This window comes from Pteropus vampyrus, unplaced genomic scaffold (assembly GCF_000151845.1).
Source record: "Pteropus vampyrus isolate Shadow unplaced genomic scaffold, Pvam_2.0 Scaffold184, whole genome shotgun sequence".
Lineage (NCBI taxonomy): Eukaryota > Metazoa > Chordata > Mammalia > Chiroptera > Pteropodidae > Pteropus > Pteropus vampyrus.
Window position 1 is genome coordinate 1,020,179 of NW_011888965.1, and position 10,452 is coordinate 1,030,630.

At 33.3% G+C, this 10,452-nt stretch overlaps 1 pseudogene; it reads left to right on the forward strand.

Moving 5' to 3' along the window:
• The window catches only part of LOC105299412, a 4,672-nt pseudogene extending 4,220 nt beyond the window's left edge, over window positions 1-452 (forward strand).
• Window positions 453-10,452: the final 10,000 nt, after the last annotated feature.

The following is a 10,452-nucleotide window of genomic DNA, read 5'->3' on the forward strand; positions in this document are numbered from 1 at the left end:
AGGCCTCCTCCACCTACCTCTCTCTGGGCTTGTATTTTGACCACGATGAGGGCGTGGAGGGCATGGAGGGTGTGGGCCACCTCTTCCGTGAGTTGGCTGAGAAGCCCAAGGACACCCAGGGTCTCTTGAAGATTCAAAACCAGCGTGGCGGCCCTGACCTCTTCCAGCACCTGCGGAAGCCTTCCCAAGATGAATGGGGTAAAACTCAGAATTCCATGGAAGCCGACATGGTCATGGAGAAGAACCTGAACCAGGCTCTTTCTGATCTGCATGCCCTGGGTTCTGCCCATTCAGACCCCCATCTCTGTGACTTCCTGGAGAGCCACTTCCTGGATGAGGAGGTAAAACTCAAGAAGATGGTGGACCACCTGAGTAACCTCTGCAGGCTGTCTGGCCCCCAGGCTGAGCTGGATGAGTATGTCTTCGAAAGGCTCACACTCAAGCATGACTAGGACCTTTTGGAGCCCAGAAGCCTTTTAGGGGCTCATCTGCATCTCCCTGGCTTTGGGCTTCTGACAGCCTCTCTCTTCAACTACTGAGCAGTCTTTTAACCACCCTGGAACCCTCTCCCATGCTGTGGATCAAATGGAAACAATAAAGCTTTTGCAGCAAATAAATAAATAAGTAAATAAATAAATAATATAATATAAAATTTATAAGTTTAGCAAAAAAGCAATAGAAATGGAATATGCACATTCTAAAAAAGTAGAAAAAATCAACAAAGAAAAATATTGATTCAAAGAAGACCGTAAAGAAAATAAAAATAACGAAGGAAAACAAAGCAAAAACACAAAGGAAATCATTGCATATAGAGAATATACACCACAAAAGATATGATGGTTGAAATACATCCAAAGTTTTTATTAATCATAATAAATGTTAAGTAACTACCCTTGCCCATTAGAAGACAGACCTGAGTTTGGAATTTTAACAATATGCTATTCGTAAGGCTCACACCTAAAACAAAGTGATGTAGATATGTTGAATATAAACGAGTAACAAAAGGTAGTCCAAGCAAATAGAAATAGAAATAAAACTGGTAGAGTAATAATATCAGACAAAATATATTTCAAAGCAAAACACATTAAAAGGTAAAATCAGGGCTATCTCATATTTGTTAAAGGACCAATTCACTAAGAAGATAAAAGTCATAAACCAGGGTTCTTCAAGAAAGAGATAACTTTTTCATAAAAATTTCAGTTTATAAAAAAGGTAGAAAGCTTCCAAACTTACTTTATGAGACTAGCAAATTTCCTTTCTATTAGGCAAGTATCCCAGGAAAAGATAATGTTTTTCCTCTGGGTGTTATTATGACTGAATAAATACAGCTCTCAGAGGAGAGCATAGCTTAGGGTAGGGTTTCTCAGCTTCAGCAATATTGACATTTTTGACTGGATAATGCATTGTTAGGGGTGGGGGCTGTCCTGTGCATTGTAGGGTGCTTAACATCATTCCTGGCCTGTACCCACCCCATGCCAGTAGCACTTCCCTCACTGCACCCAGCTGTGACAACTAAAACTGTTTGTAGACATTACCAAATGTTCTCTGAGAAGCAAGATCATTCCCAGTTGAAAATATTTAAAGAATCTCAGAGAAATGGAGCTGGAAAGACTAGTAAGTCAATGCTGAACCCAACTTACCTCTAAATTTCCAGTTAGATGAACCAATACATTGTCTTACTGCTTAGACCATTTTCAGACTAATTTTCAGTTACTTATAGCCAAAAGCATCAAAAAAGTTACTCTGTCTCTAAGCCAAGTTCTCTTTTTTTTTTGGCAGAAATTATTTGCAATCCTTTATAGTTATTTTTTTTTCCCCATTGAACTTTAGGCTATCTGTCTTGTCAAAGAAAAAATAATTTAGCTGGGATTTTTAAAAACAATAACATATTTGGAGAGAATTCACTTCATTCCAAGATACAGCTTTTTTCATCAAAGATCATGGTTTTTCATTCAATTTTCATGTGGCCCTTTCTGCTCCTAAATACAACTTTATAATTTTTGCCATATTGGTCTTGCACATTTCCTATTAAGTTTTTGTGTGGGCATTTCTGTTTTGTTGCTATTGATAAATGGCATTATTTCTCTAATGTGATTTCTGATTGATAATACAATTTCTGATTGATATCAAAATTAGGAGAATTTAACTGTCTAACTAAAGAGTCAGAAAACTACGTCCTTCGAGCCAAATCTGACCTACAGTGTGTTCTTATAAATCAGGTTTTATTAGCACACATCCATACTCATTCATTTACATATTGTCTATGGCTGCTTTCACACTACAACAAACCTGAGTAGTTACAACAGAGACCCTATGGTCCTCAAAGCCTAAAATATTTGTCTGGTTCTTTACAGGAAAAGTTTACTGGTTAACAGTCTACTTCAACAAACTCATTAGTTTCAATTATTTTTCAGTTAAGCCTCTGATGTTATCTACATTACCAATCTTCAGATAAGCAAAGTTTTATCTCCCCTTTTCCATAATTCATTCCTCTTATTTTGGGGTTTATTTGGTTGGTTGGTTTGTTAGTTGGCTGTTATTAATGAACTGCCTAAATTTTTTTCTGATATTAACAAAAATGTCTTTAGAAATTAATTATTGTGTGTAATCTAAGTTTGGGTTTAAATAGTTTTATTATATTAAGAAAATAGTTTTATGTTTTTACTCAGCTTTTTAATCATGAATGAATATTGGATTACATTGATTATCTTTTGGTGATTAAATATTTTATCTCATGATCTATTCATGCAGATAATTATTTTATTGCTTAATACTCAACTATCTTTGCATTCCTGGGATAAATTATACTTATTAATGATATGTTATCTTTCTAGTTTATTCTTATGTTTTTTTTCAGGAGCATTTTATATAGGATTATTTGCATCGATATTTAGAAGACATATCAATTTGTTTATTGTGTTATTTTTACCAGATTTCATCAGAATTATGCAATATTAATGATATGAAGAGGGATGTTTTCCCTTTTATTCTAGGCTCTGGAATAGTTTCTATAGAAAATAAATTATCTGTACCTAAATTATTGAAGAAATTCCAATATAAAATTATCTGGGTGAGATTTTTTTCTAGAGCTAATTTTTTACCAACTCCTCTGGCTTCATCCACAGTCACAGATCTCTTCATTTTTCTACATTTTGAGATAATTTTAATCATTTGGGTTTTTCCAGAGGAATACCTTGAGTTTTTCAAATCTATTAGCAAAAAATTATATGTAGAAGTCTGTTATTTTAAAAACCTCTCTGTGTCTCCTGTTTTATATAAATTTGTACTCATAATCATGTATATTTTCTTTCTTTCTTTTGCTTTTTTTTCCTTTGTCATCTTTCAGTTTTCTTAAGTAGATTTTCCAAGGAGGTATCCTCCTCCAACCCCAATCATTTGCCCTTGAATTCATTTTATTAATTCTATGCATTTAATTTTCTGCTTTATAAATTTCCCTTTCAATTGGTACTGGAGGGATCATCGGTGAACCTTAAAATCAAAGTTTCTCACTTTCAGCAATAACATGATTTTTCTTTTACCCTCTAAATTCTAATCCAAACACAAATATTTGCAGGCAGCTTCAAGTCCTTAAAACAATGCTTCTATATTTTGGAAATAGCATAATGGAAAATAGTATCAACATCCTTGTAAGAAAAAGAAGAGATAGAGTTATGATAGAAATTCCTAAAAATTTAAGAAATACTATTATATTTTACAAAGCACACAGACTCACTAATAGAAAAGGCAATCAACTAGATAAAAAATTTTCAATATCTCTAAAGAAGAATAGTATGAAATAAAAGTATACTTTGCTTTATTTATAAATTAGCAAAGCTTTTTTCTTATGCTGATAGCACAAAATGCTGATAAATGTATACACATGCAATTTTCTGTCAACAGTGTAAATGTATACACCATTTCAAGAAATAATTCACAAGTTTAAAACAAAAGCTTTAATGAGCAATTTACTTCCTTAATTCTATCTTAGGGGGAAAGTTCTTCATGGTATTATATATAATTATAAAAATTCAGATATAACCTAAAAGTTTCAAAATAGAAAAATGTTATATTAAATTATGACTGATTCACTTGATAAAATTGGATGATTTAAAATGTTTATAAGAAGTGTGTGATAATATGAGAAATATTTATGCATCATTGTTAAGTAAAAAGGACAGAAATTAAAAATTGTGTAAAAACAAATTTACAATGTTCTCTTTTTTATTTTATGCATGGATACACTATACAGAGATAGACAGAGATAGAGACAGAGAGAGATCACTTACTAATACATCAAAATATCAGCAATGTTTATATTAAGGTTATGAGATTACAAATTATTTTATTTCATATTTTACTTTTGTGCTTTTCCATATTTTTTATTAAGATATAATTCACATAGAACAAAAGTCACCATTTTAAAGTATATACTTCAGGGTTTTTTAGTGTATTGATTATGCTGTGCAACCATCACTCATTCATCACTCTAACTCCAGAACATTTTCATCAACACTAGAAGAATCTCCCATCAGCAGTTAGTCCCAAATCCCCTCTCTCGCTTCCCAAGGAAACCACTAATTAACTTTTGATCTCTCTGCAGATTTATATGGATTTATATAGACATTTCATATAAAAGGAATAATACAATATATGGCCTTTTGTGTCAGCTTTCTTTCATTTAGCATAATGTTTTCAAGATTCATCCATGTTGTAGCATATAATAATACATTCTTTTTTTCTGGCTAAATAATATTCCATTGTATGGGTATACTGCCTTTGCTTTATCCATTCATCAGTTAATGAACATTTAGGTTGTTTCCACTCTGGGGCTACAATAAATAATACCGATATGAGTGTAGGTGTACAAGTTTTTGTGTGAATATGTTTTCAACTCTCCCTTGTATATACCTAGGAGTAGAACTGCTGAGGCATATAATAATTCTATATTTAACTTTTTGAGGAACTACCAAGTTTTCCAGTATCAGCACCATTTCGTGTTCTCCACCCCAAAAAATATATAAGGGCTCTGATTTCTGGGCATCCTCACCAACACTTGTATCCATTTTTTCTCATCATAGCCATCCGAGTGGTACAAAAGAGTTTGTCATTGTGGTTCTGATCTGTAGTACTTCTCATCTGAAAATAGCTTTACTTCCCTCTTTCTGTATTTCAAGTTCTACAATAAGAAAATATCACAGATTGGGTGTTTTACACAATTGAAATTAATTTTCTCACAGTACTGGAGGTGTCAGAATTCTAAGACCAAGATGTTGACAGGTTTGGTTTCTCCTGAGGCATCTTTCTGTGACTTTGCAGATGGCTCCTTTCTCACTGTATCCTCACATGGTCTTTTCACTGTGTGCATGCACCCCTAGCATCTCTTCATGTGTCCAAATTTCCTGTTTTTATGACAATAATTTGATTGAATTAGGGTTCTCCCTAAAGAACTCATTTTAAATTAGCCATCTATTTAAAGACTTTATCTCCAAATACAGTCACATACTGGTGTTCAGACTTCAACATATCAATTAGGAGGGCGCAATTTAGTCCATAACACTTTCCAATATGAATGCTTTTATTTATTTTTGTTGCCGAATTGCCCTAGTTAGAATCTCCAGCACAACATTAAATAGAAGTGGCAAGCATCTTGGTCTTGTTCCAAAACAGGATGAAAGCTTTTGGCATTTCACCATTAAGTATAATGTTATCTATGAGTTTAGTATAGGCGCCCATTACCATGTTCAGAAAGTTCCCTTCTATTCCTATAATGCTGAATATTTTTATCATGAAAAGGTGTTAGATTTTGCCAATGTTTTTCTGTCTCTATTGAGATGGGCATGTATTTTTCCATTTAATGTAGTAATATGTTTTTTACATGTATTAATATTCATATATTGAACATCCAGGCATATTACTTTTATATTTGCATATGTAGTTCCCTTTATCACAAATCTTTCTTTCTTTGAATGGCTTTGAGCTACTATCTAGTGTTCTTTCATTCTAGCCAGAAGGACTCCCTTTAGCATTTCTTATAGGCAAGTCTGTAAGAATGGACTCTCTTAACTTGTTTCTCTTGGAATGTCTTAATTTCTCCCTCAGTTCTGGAGGATAATTTTGCTTGTTATAGAATTCTTGGTGGACAGTTAATTTTCCTTCAACACTTTGAATACATCATCTTACTGCTTTCTAGTCTCAATGAAGTCTGATGAGAAGTTAATCATTAATCTTATTGAGGATCGCTTGTTGGGGATGGTTCCTTGACTCTTGTTACTTAAAAGTTTCTCACTGTCTTTAGCTAACCTTTTCCTTAGGCTAGACAATATCAACTGATTTATCTCCAATTCACTGATTCTCTTTTTCTGCCTGCATAGAACTGTTTTTGATCCTCTCTTGTGAAATTTTTATTTCACTTGTTCTCTTTTTCAACTCTAAAATTTCTCTTTGATTTCTTTTTGTAATTGTTATTATAAATATTCTCTACTTGGTGAGACATCGTTCTCATATTTTCCTTTATGTTTTTAGACATGCTTTCCTTTAATTTGCTGAATATATTTAAAACCTTTGTATAGAAAGTCCATAGTCTTAGCTTCCTCTAGCATAGTTTCTATTTTCTTCTTTCTCTGTATACTTTCTATTTTCTTATTGTTGAGAACTGGAAATTGGTTTCTCCTACCCATTATTTGTTGTTGTTGCTGCTCGTAGTTGTTTGTTTAGATGACTTGCTAAACTAATTCTATACAGTCTGTATTCTTTGTCATGTGTGGTCCCTGAAGACTCTTTTCCACTACCTTATAGTCAATAAAAGATTGGAAAGAGATTTCCTTATAGACTTATAACCAAAACTCTTCTAGGCTTAACCAAAGGGCTCTATATGTAGTGGCCACACCTTCAACACTCAGCCAGGTAGTTTACAACTCTGCCTTAATCTTTGTTTCTTACTTTCACAAGGTTTCAAGGTAAGCAGAAGGTGAGAGCTTAGGGCTTTCTCAGGTCTTTCCTTAGTGAACAACCCTTACCATTTGCATGGAATTATAGATTCTTAGGCTAGAATGAAAGGACACTAGATAGTAACTCAAAGCCATACAAAGAAATAAAGATCTGTGATAAAGAGAATTACATATAGAACTACACTAGGACTAGAGTTTTTCAAAGAAATTAAATATTTCTCATTCCCCAGCTTTTCCTTCTGTGCATTTTTACTGGTCTGTTGTTTTTTCCAACTCATATATGGCCTCTGACAGAAGCAACTAACACATTAACCTGTAAATATTTTCAACAAATTCCCCCTGGGAAGCAGGTTTAGCACTAGGCCAATTCTGAATTAAGGGGAAATAAAGATAAGCCTTTGAGCCAGTCTTTTAGGGAGTCACCAAATAGGTCAGAACAAATAATTAATTACAGTTCTGAATGACGTCTTTTCTACTCCTTCAGATACCAAAAATGCAAGTCGTTATTTCCACAGCTACTGCTGAGCTTGAGAGTGATGGATGGGACTGGGTTAAGTTAAAATTCCACGAACTTTATTGTTCTTACTTAAAATCCACCATTTTTCTTGAATAAATGTTCACTAGACTGTTGCAAACCTTTGGGTAATTTTCAGTTATGCAAAAGTTGATTCTGACAATTTTTGCTCATTTTTTTCATGATTTTATAGAGGAGCAGAATGTGGTATTCCTCACTCTGCAATTTTTGCTGACATCACTCCATATTTTTTATTTTAATATAGCTTTTACTTTTTTTTAATAGCCATGTCAGAAGAACTTTTTCCTAGTTTAACTGCATAATATATTAAGTGTGGTGGGTGGGGAGTAAGTCTTTTGAATAAGGGCATAAAATATGAAGCTGCTCTACTTGAATATTATTTTACTATTAATGATGTTCTATACATCAGATCAAAGCTTTAGAGTAAAATGTGAAAGACATACTTCTACACAGCATTGTGCCAGAAATTTCCTGGTCATCACCATTTTCTTTAAACAAATAATTTAGGGAACATCTATGTAATCCAATCTAAAATAGATAAAACAGATTTATTATATCTTAGACAACATTATAAGGCCACTGCCATGAAAAATAAAATTATTTCAAAAATTGATGATCCCCAAAAATAATAATGATGTTAGTGAGATAACAAATATTCCAGAAATTGGATGAAACAGTTGTTGCCCAGACGTAGGAGAAGTGGAGGAGAGACATGGATAAACATTCTCCAACTCAAATAATCAGTTTCCTCTTGAGAGATAAGCAGGTATCAGAGACATTAATCAAACAATACCTTAATAAAATTATGAAATTTGCATTACCTTAACTAGGCTGTCATGTAAAATACAACAGTAAATAAAATGTATATTTATTAAAGTGCTGTGATCAAAAGGATTTATTGATTTATTTTTCTCACTATTTTCAGCTCATCTATACCTTTTATTTATTTGTTTAAATTAAAATTATTGGCGTAACATTGGTTAATACAATTATACAATTTTCAGGTGTTCATTATCATTTTATATCTGTACATTTTATTGCATGTTTTCCACCCAAAGTTCAGTTTCCTTCAGCTACCATATATTTGATCATGTTTTCACTTCACCCTCCCCGTACCCTCCTATATTTGACTCCCTTTACCCCGTAGACCTCCCCCCTCCTCCCCCACTCCACTAACAACCACTAGTCTATAGTCCTCTGGTAATCACTAGTCTATAGTCCATGTCCATGAGTCTTTGTTTGTTTGTCCTGTTCATTTGTTGCCTTTAGGTTTATATCCCACATATAAATGATATCATGTGATTTTCAACTTTTTCTGTCAGGCTTATTTCACTTAGGATGATTATCTTGAGTTCCATCCATGTTGTCACAAATGGCAGTATTTTATTTTTCCCATTTTAAAAAAGACTTCCTGGACTCACTGATTTCTCTTGGTGACAGGTTATAGAGAAGTTATGAAGTAAGCAGGCTGTTGGTGGAGAAGAGTAAAATGTTTCTAATAGAGATGACAACTTGAGAGAATTAATACTGAATACATTATTGAAAGGAAAGAGGAAGATGGAACACAAGACCACTAGAGAAATAGGACCTCCAAAGCACTGAATGGAAGGCAGTTCTATTACATTAGTTACCAAATGGTCACAATCTTGACAATTTGAGAATTCAATCCTAAATGCCAAATTTATTCAAACATTTACTTATTAAAAATTATGTTTCCTTCTTTTTGTTTTTGTACTTTACTGCCAAAACTATTTACCTGTATGTCTCATTTCTGAGATGAATAAAATTTGTGCCCATATGTAAAATTTTTAGCTCTATTACCATAAGAAAATACAACAGGCTTAGTGGTTTAAACAAAATAAATTTATTTTCTCACAGTTCTGGAGGCTAGATGTCTAGGTTGAAGGTGCCAGCATGGTTGGGTTCTGGTGAGAGCTTTCTTCCTGTCTTGCAGACAACCACATTCTCAATGTGTCCTCACATAGTATGTGGTGGGGGTGAGACTGCACACAAGCTCTATGGTATCTCTTCTTCTAAGGGCACTAATTCCTAATGAGGGCACCACCCTTGTGATCTCATCTAAACCTAAATATCTCCCAAAAGCCTTATCTTGAAATACCATCACATTGGGGATTAATGATTCAATATATGAATTTTGAGGGTACACAATTCAGTCCAAAACAGAAAAAAAATGTTAACAGATATGTTTCATTCTTCTCTTAAAACTTCTATCGTCATGAATATTAAGGAAAACTTCTATGTATGTGCATATTTCTTCATGTCAGCTTAAGATGAAGTCAAGAGAGACAGTTGTTAATCAAGTGAAATACATGAATATCAAAGTCTTAAAAGATTAGCTGTCTTGTTACCTAAGGAAATGTTCCTCTGAGAAGCAGGTAATAGCAAAAATGAGGTTCTCTGACATGGCTAGAGCAGGTAATGGCAGTTCAGCCATACAAACAATGTTTCTCTGAGCAAGTTTAGTGATCCACCTCATTTCAGCTGGACTGTATTGAGAGGTTTATTAAAACATTGTAATTTCTTCAGACTGCAGTTTTAATGAGCCAGTCATTTCATTTTTACTTTAATTCAGTGGCTTAACTCACTTACTAATAGTTCCAGTACAATGATCACTAGAAAGCTGAAGGATTCTGTGATCTACAAAGTTTTTGACATATTCATACGTTTTCATCATAGAAATTTCTCTTATTTCCAACTTGGGTGCTGCCAAAAACATCTTTTAAGAACAGAATAATGAATATGAAATTAATTAGATCAAGACTTCATCATTTCCAATATCATAGGGTGATAGTCTCATTTTGTATTTAAAAATTATTTGGTTAAGATTAAATATCTAGAGACTTTGTTAACCCTGAGAATGAAATACTTAATTCAAAGAAACTTTGATTCCTTAATTATTGCCATCATATTGTACATTGAAGGAAATTATATTTATCATTAGCCAAGAAA